Consider the following 13444-nt stretch of genomic DNA (forward strand, 5'->3'; position numbering starts at 1 on the left):
TTCGTTAAATATGATACTTAGCTGTTAGGGAAGTAACCGTATCAAGTTCCATTGCTCTAGAAACTCTTCTGCCAGTCCCTACTCTGGTAGTGGGGTATTGATAATCCTTGTTTGCTATCCTCTCTAGAATTTTGTATGCCTTATTTTATGATTTATTGAGGAAAGTCCCATTGGCAGATGTGTCAACCACAATCCTTGTATGCACATTCAATCCATTTTAAAACATTTCCATTTGTGTCCAATGTTGAAAACCATGCATCGAGCATTTTCTAATTAACTCATTAAATTGCTCCCATGCTTCATATAATGTTTCATCCTTAGATTGCTGAAAGGATGTAATATCGTTCCTCAGTTTGACATTCATGTTTGGAGGATTATATCTCAGCAAAAACCTCTGACAAAGTTCATTCCAGGATGCCACTGTACTTGACGACAATGCATTTAATAATGCTTTGGCACGATCTCACAATGAATAAGGAAATAACTTCAGTTTCAAGGCATCATCAAGAACACCTTACTGCTTGAATGAATCATAGACTTCCAAAAAGAGTCTTAAGTGCAACCATGGATCCTCGGTAGGCAATCCACTAAATTGCCCTACAGTTTGTAACATTTAAAACATCATCGGCTTTAACTCAAAATGTTGAGCCTGAATATGTGGCTTGACAATTCCTAGATTCAGATAATCTAAGATCAACACTACATTTTATTTGATGGGTCTATCTTTGTCATATATTATTCGAGGAATATTAGCATCCCTTCCTTCCTAATATAATGACTCTTCTTTAACCTAATCATTTCTAATTCTTTCCATTTCTCGCAATTCTTTTCTCTTTCTTCTTAATGTTCTCTCAATTTTTGGATCAAAATAATACTCTTCAATTGCTGAAATATCTCTACTCATGCACCAAAAAAAATCTTGAAAAACAAAAAAAAATTAAAACAACAAATGAAGCTAAACTAATAAAATTAAAGAGTTAATAACACTGAAATTTTCACCAAAATTGTCGATCCCCAGCAATGACGCCTAAAACTTGTCGCATGTGAATGTGTGATGTGAATGTGCAAGTATACACGTTGAATAAAGTAATAAAGTGATCATTGAGTATCGTCTCCACAGGGATCAAAATTCATTAAAATAATTGGTTATTCTATTACTATGAAATTGACTAATTAAACTGTGCAAAAGAAACAGATGAAAAATTGATAAAGAAATTTAATGAATGGATTAAAAAAATCAATTATGAATGAAAATATGTTAAGACAATTAAAATGCTGTGGCAAATCTCAAAGAATAAGTGGGAAAGAGTTTGTACTATTGAATGATAAGGTTGGAATTACTCAGGCTTTATTTTTATATCACAATAATGCCATGGCAAAATCTTGACCATTCTACTACTCAGGGACTCACTACTGTAGTCTGTTTCTTTCGAAAGCCAGACTTTAAACTATCATTTTGAGTTTTTGTATGTCTATAGAACTCAAGAATGATATCCAGATTGTTCTTCATTTCCCTGTAAAAATCACAACTTCTACGTCTAAATAGTTGCAAATATTCTTTCGAATACTTACCTGTATCAACCGATAATAATCTCATCTATTTAATCTTTCCATAATTAAATCAGATCTAATAACATACCATATAGTCATTTATGTCTAGAGCTTGCATGCATGCATTTAAAAAAATCACAAATCGAATGAAGTAGTAATCTACTAAAAATCAAACCATGGCCATTAAAGATAATACAAATTCACCCAAATAATTCCAACCCAATGAGATTTAGCTCATGGGTTGGACATTGAAATCCAAAAAAAAAAAGAAACCATTCAACATCATTGTTTAAGTTTACGAATCATAAATTTCAAATCAGAAAATAAGGATAAAATTGCAAGAATTTCTCGCTACTCCAACTTGCACTCTAATAATGAGATTTGATACAAAACCTAGTGCATAATTCTCTTCCCCTTCCTTGTGTCTGTAACTCTTCTGCTATGTAAGCTACTACCCTCTCCTCTCTTTCTCTGAGATTTTTCACGAGAACCTGATGTAGAGAGAAAAAAAATATTCTTTACTTCTTCTCTCTCTCTAGATCCCCTTTCCTCTTTTCTCATTCCTTCTTTATAGGTAGGTCCCTCCCTCTCAGCACACACCCTTTGCTTTCTCTTTTTCAGGGTTGTTTATCTGGTATAAGTACAGTTGGCTGAGAGTGACGTGGATTGAGTGCTGCGTCATTTTACTGGAATTGCCATGGCATTCTTGTTGGTAATCTAACCAACTTTTTTTTTGTGGCAATATTTCACTTCCTTCATTTTTTGACTTTTTTTTCTCTTCTCTTCTTCATCCTGCACTTGCTACCAAACACAACTAACACATTTTTCCCTAATAATAAAAGTAACAAATAATAACATCTATTACACAATCCAAGCTTTGTTATGAAATGTTCTAAAAATATCTATAAATGCAAACATATTTACTTAATTACAAACAATTAATTCAATCTAGAGCCTTGAAGTGTAACTCTTTTCAAGAGTTATTAGTGGATTGTGTATCAGACTTAAGGAGAAAAGTAGTAATGCAAACAGGGCAGTTGGAGTGAGTAAATGCAATGAGCGAGGTACATCTCAAACACTTATCTAGTGTTTTACATTTTGACTTATCATTGGCTTGGCAAAGACAGAGGGGCCCTTTCAGTGTTCTTAAGTGGGAAAGCCAAAGGTGTGACATCTCGTTTTTTAGTGGTGTCAAAATAGTGGTTTCAGAGCCATAAATCTGACGTGTGAGCCCGTAAATATTATTATTTAACATTTACGAATAATATATGGTATTTAAATAAATTTTTAATTGGCCATTTATGCTATTTGAATGAATAATTAGGTTCAAGTGGTATGATCCTAAAGTCAAATGGTTTTAGAAAATGAGGTATCGAGACCTCGTTTCTATAAAACAAGCCGTAAATATTTATAAAAATATTTACGGAGGGTTATTAAGGTGGTATTAAAGTTTCGTTAGGAAATTTTAATGTTTAGATAGTTAATTAATTGAAAAGGACTAAATTGTAAAAGTTACAAAAGTTGGATTTTATTAACTAAATGAGTCAAATAGACTTATTGAAGGGATTTAAATGGCAATTATGCCATGTTCTATTATGATGGATGGTGAATGAGTGATTTTAGTTATTTAAATTAAAAGTTTATAATTTAATATAATATTAATAATAAATTAAACATAAAATAAGGAAAGAAAACTTACCATCTTTTTCATTCTTCTCTCCCACCGAATAAGCCACCATGGAAGGAAAATTTCAAAGCTTCAAATAATTTTAACATTTGACCTTTTTGTATGGTAAGAAATCTAAACTCGTTTTTAGTAATTTTTATGTTTTTGAGATCGTTGCAACTAGGTCCAACTAGCCCGTACCTTTGTTTTTGAAACTGTTAAAGATTTTAAAATTTTCAATTGATGAATATTTATGATTTTAGATGTTAAATTATGAATTTGAAGTATTGGTTGTTAATTATAAGTATTTTGTTAAGTGATTTTTGATGAATTTAATGATTAGGGATTAGATTGTTGAAATATTAAAATTATAAGGATTTAATGTTTAATAACAACAAATATGGGCTGTAGTAAGGTTCAAATAAATTTTTCTAAGCTTAAATTTAAGTAAAAAATGGTTAATTTGCTTTTTTAGGCTCAGGGACTAAATTGAATAGAAGTAAAATGTTGGGGGCCATTTTTTAAAAATGACAAATAGGACTTAATTGCATAAAATGAAATGGTTTTACTGCATAAAAGGAAATGGTTTTACTGTCTTAGTTAATGAATTGAATGAAATTAATAATTTAAATTAAGAAGTGAAAAATCGAGGAGAAGAGAAAATTACCAAATAATCTATGTACTTAGTCAATGCAGCAATTTAGCCAGGTAAGTTCGTATGAACTATAATTGCTTTAATGTGGCTTGGATTGAATAATTATTATGTTTTTTTATTTAAATGAATCAATATGTACAAATGTATTAATGCCATGATGAATTGACATTTATTGAGCCCTATTTGAACCTTAGGAATTCGTAGGATACAAATGACATGTCATTAGGGTTACCATGTTTCAGGTACTGGTCCTGAATGTCCTAATGATGGCTGAGGTCTGACATTTGTTGTGGATATTCATCATCTTGTGTAAACAGCATTGTGTAGCTTACATTTCGACCGTCAGCTTGTGTAAGCAGACCCATTTTACGGCTCGAGTGAGCAATGATGTAAAGGAAAAGGAAAGGAAAGGTTATATGTTTAGCACACTTTGTGTGAGCTTTCCCACGTGCCTGATGTTATTCTGAATGGTTCAACGGGCATGATAAAGGAAGGAACGGTAAATGTTCCAATCAAATATGTTATGAAACTATGGAAAGGTATGAAATGATAATGATCAATGAATGTATATCTATGTTTATGAAAAGTATGAATTCAATGGTATTATGTTCATGCAAATCTACCTTACCATGTGATAATTCAATTGAGTTATGTGTTAAAGCACTAACATGTGTTGTTGATGATGCTTAAGCTTGTGCCAAGCTTATGTTGGATTATATCATGCTTAATTGTAATGTTATACATTGAAATGGTAAGTGTCCAATTGGAAATATGCTTATGTTCACGAAAAGGTAGTATGAATTAAAAGATGTATTTTCTAATGAAATGGTTTATCATGTGGTTGATCCCAAAAGAGTTATGTATACATGCACTAACTTCTGTATTGATGATGATGTTTAGGCTTGTGCCAAGCTTGTGGTTATGGGTGATGTTTATGCTTAAGTCTTGTATTATGCAAATGAATCAAGTAAGAAATGGTAATGAAACGGTAAGTTCATAATTGAGATGTAATATGATGATAAAAGGATTGATGAGTTGAATGAAGTACTTATGTGTTAGAAATTTACTTATGCTATGGATGAATTTACCTATGTCATGAATAAATACACTAATTCATGAATTGATAATATTATTTAAGCTTATGCTAAGTAAAAGGAATGGAAAGTAAGTAAATGGAATGGTAAGTAAGTAAATGGAGTGATTCATAGTCTTATGAAATGGTTAATGATTGTGTAATATGTCTTATAAAATCCTATTATGTGAGGAATGAAAAGTACATGTGATGTTGATAGACTTACTAATTTGTGAGCTGATGGTTATGTAGTCGATAAATCTTGAGGCATTGGTATAGGTTTATATTTAACCTATAAAGTTCATTGTTGAAATGGAATGTTATGTTTAAAGTTTATACGAGCTTACTAAGCATTCATTGCTTACGTAATTACTTTCCTTTACTTTTTATATTATCAAAAGCTCGATCCGTTTGGAAGCTCATCGGAGATCTATCACACTATCCATCATAAATATCGATAGTTTTTGATGTTTTAGCCAAGTTTATAATGGCATGTATAGGTGTAGTTGTATTGGTATTTAATTGAATGTTAGTTGATGATATTGGCATGTATAAGTTGTTTTGGTACCATTTGATGTTAGTTGGTTAGTGTCATTTTGGTACTTATAGATGCCTTATTAGTATGTGTTGATTTGGCAATGTGTTGATGCATGTTTGAATGGCCAAAGTGATAAGTGATGAATTGTTCTCAATATGGTCAAGTTATGGTATGATTTGGAAATGGTATTGAACTAGATGATTATGAATGTAATGTGGTCAAGCATATACATATGTTTAGGTAAGTTTGAAAGTTGCAATTGAGGTGCCTTGTATGGTCTATTAGTTGAATGGTTAAGAACTATTGAATTGATCATTTCATGCATGTTTTGGTAAGGTTTTGAAGCTTTGAAGTTATGCACAAAATGTTTGTAGGTACATGTTTGGTTTGGTAATGGAAATGACTTGATTTTAGCCAATTTCATGTCCACACAACCTGATACATGGGTGTGTGACTCAATCATGTGTGACAAACGGCCAGACGACACGGTCGTGTGTCCCTTGTAGGGTTTAATGTATGCAAGTCAGGCTGTTACACAACTTAGCACATAGCTTGACACATGGGTGTGTGTGGCTATTTCGAGAGTTACACGGCCTGGCGTAGGGGTTTGTGGCTTGGTTGTGTGACCCAACCACGAAAGTTGCACGGACACTGGCTAGGACACGACCGTGTGTCCCTATTTTGATTGTTACATAGCCTGAGACATGGGCGTGTGTCTCAGCAGTGTGAGTCACACGGCCTGGCCACAGGGCCGTGTGACCCCTACAATTCAATTTTTTCCAACTTTTTCTTAAATGTTCCACATGTTTCCAATTTAGTTCCAAATCATTTCAAAAGTGTTTCTAAGGCTTCGAAGTCTTGGTTAAGGGACGATATGCATGTATTTGTATGATTTATATCATGTTTACATTGAGGTTTAAGATGTATGTTTTAAAGTTATGTTTTTATAGTAATGCTCCGTAACCCTATTTCGACGACATATATGGGTTAGGGGTGTTACAATGGAGATTACAAACTAGAGTTGGAAGGAATACTCAAGGTTAACCTAGTGTTTAATGCGGGAATACCGAAGCCTATTTTTCCAGATCAAAGGATCTTGACAAAGGCAAGTAAGAGCATCCCATGGAGATCAATCAATTAAATAGAGCTCATTCTTTCACATCCCAAAAAAATTGGGTTAGTAGAAATTGGGTTAATGAACCGAGAGTGGTCACGCCCGAATTTTTTTTAGTGATCAAATAGTGGTGGAGGTGTCCTTGATGATTTGTGTTTGAATCCCTTCCCTCACTTATTTTCTATGTGGTGGAATTTTTTTCAAACCTTCGCAAAGGTCACACCATGTTTTTAAAATAAATTGTGTAGTTTGTGAACAAGGAATAAATATGACATAGTGGTTAGGAGCTTTAAAAATATCCTAGGGTCCTAGGTTCAAGTTTCCATACTCACAACCTTTTTATTGGTTTTTTGCCAACTTTAGCATGTTAACACCTCCATTTCTGTCCAACTCACTTACCATGCATGAGGAAGATTCTTTCCTTTCTTTTCAAGTCAACATGCCTTATTTAGAAGCATTATCCCCTTTTTTCTCCTTTGTCCCCTAAACATGCCCTTTTCTCCATCCTTGCCATATGAATTGATTCATTGTACCTAGAAAATCACAATTCACCTATTGAATAATTTTTCATTACACTTCTCCCCTATTGCCGTCCCTCTCCCTAGCTTCTTGGAATGACGAAAATGTGCAAGTGTACACAATCGCAACAAGTAATAAAGTGACAAGTAAATGTCGAGTTATCGTACCCACATGGACTGTAAAAAGGAATATTTATGAAATCAATGTTAAAACACTTTGGTGATGAAAAATATTTTGGTTTAAAGATGATTAAAAACTAAGGGTTAAAAGCTAAGTAAAAAAATTAAAAATAAAAAAGTTCTAATGCACGATTTTAAATAAGGTTTAATCAAGATGATATAATTTTGTTGGACTAATTACATTTATTTAACTTAGAATTATTAAACTTATGTTATACTGCTACGAACAAATTCACGACAACTCGGTAATTTGCTAACTACTGCTCATACATACTTATTAAATTAATCAATCTCTTGAACATTTTTCAATGTCAATCCAAGTGATTAATCAATCTTCACAAGCATATAAAAGATCAAGTGAGGTAACAGAGTATTTCTACCTTGAAACTGTTTAATCACAATAATCTTGCAAGTTATGCAAGGCATATGTATCGCCAAATACAATGCTAAATTAACTTCAGCTACCTTAGAAAAATAAACATTCACTGATTAAGTATTGTGTCGACTAATTACAATTTCAATACGCTTTAAGAATTAATTCATTAGTTATCTAATAATTAATATTGCAAGAATAACTTAGGCATGTTTTTACTTAATCAAGCATCTTACCGAGGCTTATAACAACACAAACACAATTTTAATAATTTAAGCAGGCAAAATATAATCAATCCAACACGGATTAAATTCAAGCTAGATTGATTAAAATAACCATTTCAATAGCATAAATATTCATAAACATGTTTTTCAAAACAACAATGAAATTTAAAGAGATAGGGAACAAAAAGCAAATCCGGTGTTTCTCCGGGGCTTCACTGAGTTCTCCTTTCTTCATTCTCTGTTGTCCTCAGCTATCAAGGTGGTTTATGAACACTTTAATTGCTGCTCAACAATGGCTGATGAGGACCTTTTTCCCAAGAGAAGAAATCGACACTTGAACAAAAGGGAAAATGGGAAGGAAAAGTTGAGAGAAAGTGAGAGAGGAGAAGGGAGAATAAGAGTGTGAGGGATGAGTTGAATGATCAGCAAGGGGTGGCTTTTATAGCTGATTTTGGCTGCTAAAAATAGCAAATTCCATCAGCCAAAGAGACCCCCCTTGGCCGGCCACACACATGGAAAAGTTGAGAGATTCAACTTTGCTAAAAATAGCCTGGGGCAAATCCATAAAGCCACATTTTTTGGAGGGGTTTGAATGCAAGGTTGAAAGTTCTTCAAGGGCTTCTTTGCAAGCTTATTTAGTTAGCTAAAATGGGGCAGCCCAATTGGTGACTGGTTCGGTTTACTAGATTTGGTTCAACCAATGCGGTTCAACTGGACCCTTTTTTTCCATAATTAATTAATAATAATTTATTTAGCCCAAATTAAATTGGGAATAAATTAAAATTAATTATATTATGAATTAAAACACATTTTTGGACCATCTTAGGCTGGAAATAAATTTGCCTCAATGCTTCAAATTTTTTCTCGGTTTTATTCTTCGAGCATTGTCTGCCGAGCCAAGTTTCGCCCTTTATGCGAATCTGTCGAAAATATACAAAATTAATCAAAATTAAATATAAAATTAATTAAAATACATAATGTTCATATTTTTAACATAATTTAATTATTTTATAATATTTAATTATTTTTCGACAAGAAGTTAACCGAAATAGCATGATTTTAAGTTAAAAAGGGCATGTAAAAACACATAAATTTTCGTGTTTCCACTTCTCTCCTGCTCTCCATTTCTCTTCTTTTGTTTTAGCTATCAACCACATTTTCACTATTTTTTCCTCCTCTCCTTCATCACTCCCCTGCCAACTGAACCACTGCTGAACTCCGCTTTACCGTCGCTCCTCTCCTTTTTGTTGCTCCACCATCACCCTAGCACCACCATTCACCACCGTGGCCGTCACCATTGTGCACTAGCATAAAAAATAACTTTCTTTTTCTCTTTTCTTCTTCTTCTTCTATATTTCTTTTTCCCTTTTCAATCTCTACTTCTATTCCCTAGTGTCGCAACACCCTTTTCCCATTCTCCATTGGGTCCTCATTGGACTGCCATCGCTGTTGCACTATCGTGCTTCTATCGATGATTACCGATCCTTTCTCCTTTCTTCATCATTTTTCATTTTCTACCACTCCCTATAGTAAAAAAAACCTCATTTATTTTATTTTCAATAAGTTTTTAAAATATTTCAATATTATTATACTTTAGACTCACTTTTCCAAGTGATTGATATCTTTAGATCCGATTTTGTCATCAACTCAAGACCCTAGTGGCCCAACATCCCTTCTGATTCAATCGATTTAGTGTAAGTATGGTAGTGGATGTAAACCACTATTTCTTCCCTACCTTTTCCTTTTGGCTGAATTTTTGTAAGAACTTATAGGGTATTTTTCCTCGTGTAATAACATATCGTACTCTATTTTAATGAAGGGTCGATTGACACCATTCTGGAAAGCTCCTAGTTTTGGGAATAAAAGCATCATACAAATGATTATTTATAATAATCATTATTTTGTTGGTTAAGATCTGAGTGAGACATTCTTTAGAGTGGAGTTTCACACCGGATCTACTATCAGGTGTGGGTCTATCTTGATACAAGTTATATATATCGTTAAAAATGCTTAAATAAAATATTATTGATTGATATATGTTTTATATGAATACTTTAAGTATTCTAAAATTGGAGATTAAATCCATCAAAATAGACTATACAAGTAAGTGATTCCGAAACAACTATTTTGTGAAAGTATGTTGTGTGGTTATGTTTATTACTAATTTGAAAAGCATATTGTTCTAATTCTTATGTTATGTGACATTATGGCATAAATGTAGTATATGAATGTTAAAATGTGATGTTTTGATAAATCAAGATAATCTTTAAATTGCATGTTAAAGCATGCCTATGTGATACTATTTAAATGATTGGATGAGAATGATCCATATGCCTAAAAGTGAAATTCTGTAACAAAGTGAAAATATGATTATTGTGGCCATATCACATGCATGGGGTGGGACATGTGTAAGGAGGAAGTACTGGCAGTTTATCTACATCACTGGTGGCTTGACCACATTGTTGGCAGCTTGTTTGCATTACTAGCAGTTTATCTGCAATTCTAGCAGTTTGTCTGCACTACTAGTGGCTTGTCCACAAATTGGAGTGTTTGGATGGATAAGTTCTAGGGAACTCTGTTTTAGAGTGTAGCGGTGATGGGTAGGATGTTTTTAAAATAAATTTGCATAACTGTTTTATAAAAATTGCGTTTCCATGATCATGTGCATAAGGAGAATTGATTATTTCGTAAGATAATTATATGTTTATTGATTTTTATTTGTTAAAAGACTCACACTGGGCTTTAAAAGCTCACTCCCTTAGTTACATAACCTTTCAGGTAATACTCGGACTTAGGGCTTGGATTCGATATTCGGTGGATGTAACACCCCAAACCTGGCCTAGACGTTATGGCTAAATCCAGAGATGTCACAAGGTAGGGTTTTGAAAATGGAATCGTTTCGTCAAACCATTCAAGTTTTAAAACTCATATTCGTTTATATCTATATTTGAAAGCGTTTACTTAACTTATTTATTTGCCAAAATTTAAGTTACAACGGAAGTCATAAAACGTTTAATTAGGAAATCTCGTTTGTGTTTTAAGAAAACCTTTGTTTTGATAAAACCATGTTTTATGCTATTCGTCTCAAATAAAATATTTAAATCGAAAACGTAAATCCAAAATAAAACCAAAAGTCCGAAGAGTCCAATTTTTACAAAAACTCCCAAATTAATCTTTAATTTAAAATTAAACCATAATCATAAAGTCGGTAAAGTCGGTTTGATTTCCTACGTTTTGGGTACACACCTGATTCGTTTAAGATGCTATAGTAATCTCGAGGCCTCTGAAACCTAATAAACAGCACTATTAACCAATTAGCAAACAATTCACGAATCGACATAAACCCGAAATAACGCCCCTAACTTACCGATAATATGCATAGACACTAGTGCGATTTAGGCTGCCGAAATAAGACTTCACCGTTCACACCCTTCTCCTACATCACAGATTTATAGAAATCAAATTCCCTATAACATCGAGTACACTACAACGAAGAGAAAATACCAACACAACTTACCAAAATCGCTACACCAAACAAGAATAGCCCCTCTTATCTAAATCACACGAAGAGCACAAAAAATTGAAATACAAGGCGATGATCGAACCAAAATTTTGAATAGATTAGAAAGGGGAAAAATGAAAGAAAGGGGGAGAATGGAGAAAGGAAAATCATGTCAGAAATTTGGAGGAGAGAAGGAAAACCAAAATTTTGAAAAAAAACAAATAAAATCTGATAACTCCCAATATCCCAACTCCCCACTATTTCCTCAACTACAGCTATCCACTCACTTAGACTCCCAATCCCATCCAAACACTCCATCGACCAATCGAAATAAAAATAACATTCATGCTTGCGCAAGGATTCGAACACAGGACCCCCAGCACACCAACTCCCTTACCACTCGAACTAGTTGGCTTATTCTAATGTAGATTAACAGAAAATTTTATATAAGTCCAATTACTAATCTAATCTAGTCAGAAATTATTAGTTCAACTTCAAATAAAAAATTATTTATAAACTAAATTTAGATTATCAATTAAACAAACTAACCTAATTTTTTCCTTGTAAATTTAGAAAATATAAAGGATAAATCGATGGTCAATTGATTCGTTAATCATTAACTAAGCTAATAAATCTATACCCATTACATTGATTGTCACTCTTAGCTAGGAATCTCCTCTTGGTCTCATCCTAAACTAAAAAATAGCACCTAATATTATCTCTCGATCTTACCTAGGCATATAGATTACCTCTTAGTCTCACTACTCGACACAATCATATCTAGCTATCTAAGGATAAACTCTCATCTCGATCTCATTTATCTAGGTTTTTCACTAGAGGCGTCAATTCTGGCGTATTAAGCATTTCGATATAATAGAACAACCAATCAATCAAGAATGGACATAAAATTAAGCTAAGAAACAACCAGAAAATCAACGATCCAACAAATTTAGCACATAATCAAACTTAAATTCCTAACCAACAATTTATCGAACACATGGTAAGCATAAAATAAGAGTGAAAAGTTTGAGAAATGCTCATTTGATTGATGGAAATACAATAAAGCCCAAGAGGTTGCTCATTGATCTACCGTTATTTGGTGTAGCAGATTAAACTAGTTTTTGCACTTTAGGATCTTGAACACAGGCATTTCAGTTAAGTTTTAATTACGTTTTCACAATTTTAGTTACATATAATAAAATGTATAATTTGACTCTTTTATTGACCTTAAGGGCCAAATAAGGCCTAAAGGTGAGCTAATCTACTTTGTGAGCGTGCAAAAAACCATTAGAAGGCGTGCTAACTCAATATTGGTTGCTGTGTTGCAACACAAAGAGCTGGATGTCGAAACATAGGGAGCATAATAGAAGAATTTAAGACTACCTTCAGTGTCGCAACACAGCCTGAGGATGTCGTAATACACCAATGAAGATGAAGCATACTACTCTCGATTTCGCGACACATGACTTGTTGTGTTGTGGCATCACCTCTATACAGTAAAAAAATTACGAGCATAGGGCATTTTGGTCCACACAATCAAATGTTAAGTATGAAGACGAGAGCTGACCTAGGGTTAAGGACGATGACCACTCTAAATTCTATAAATAGTCTCAATTAACACATGTTATAAACAACTTTCATATTGTATAATTTTCTTCCTAGTTTTAGTCTTTAGTTTTTTCTCTTTTTAGGCTTTAGGTTTATTTTAGTTTTTATTCTTGCTTTACAAAAGAAATCAGATTTGTGAACGTGATCAAAATTTGTGAGGATTGGACATTTTATTTTAATACAAATAAGGTTTCTTCTAAACTTTATACTATTGAATCATTATTAATGTCTAATCTTTATATCAAGCTTATATTGTTTATAAGATCCATGACGAACTAATCCTCATGTGGGGGATTAGAGAGTGGAGGTATGATTAATTATCTATTTGAGAGGGTTCTCTTAGCGGATCAATTGTGCAGGAAAGAAAGAACTTAAACCCTAGGCCTGACGACCCTAAGAAATCATTAAAGTGGAAATTAATCCAAAATTGGTATGGCTTATCC

General features: G+C 33.1%; 1 non-coding gene across 1 annotated transcript; it reads left to right on the plus strand.

Annotated features, from left to right (window-relative positions):
* Positions 1–248: 248 nt before the first annotated feature.
* On the plus strand, positions 249–355 carry LOC121214384 (small nucleolar RNA R71). Its single transcript, XR_005909967.1, has one exon. It is a non-coding gene; the product is annotated as a small nucleolar RNA R71 (small nucleolar RNA).
* The last annotated feature ends 13089 nt before the right edge of the window (positions 356–13444 follow it).

The sequence above is a fragment of the Gossypium hirsutum genome, chromosome D01 (genome assembly GCF_007990345.1).
Source record: "Gossypium hirsutum isolate 1008001.06 chromosome D01, Gossypium_hirsutum_v2.1, whole genome shotgun sequence".
Taxonomy (NCBI): domain Eukaryota; kingdom Viridiplantae; phylum Streptophyta; class Magnoliopsida; order Malvales; family Malvaceae; genus Gossypium; species Gossypium hirsutum.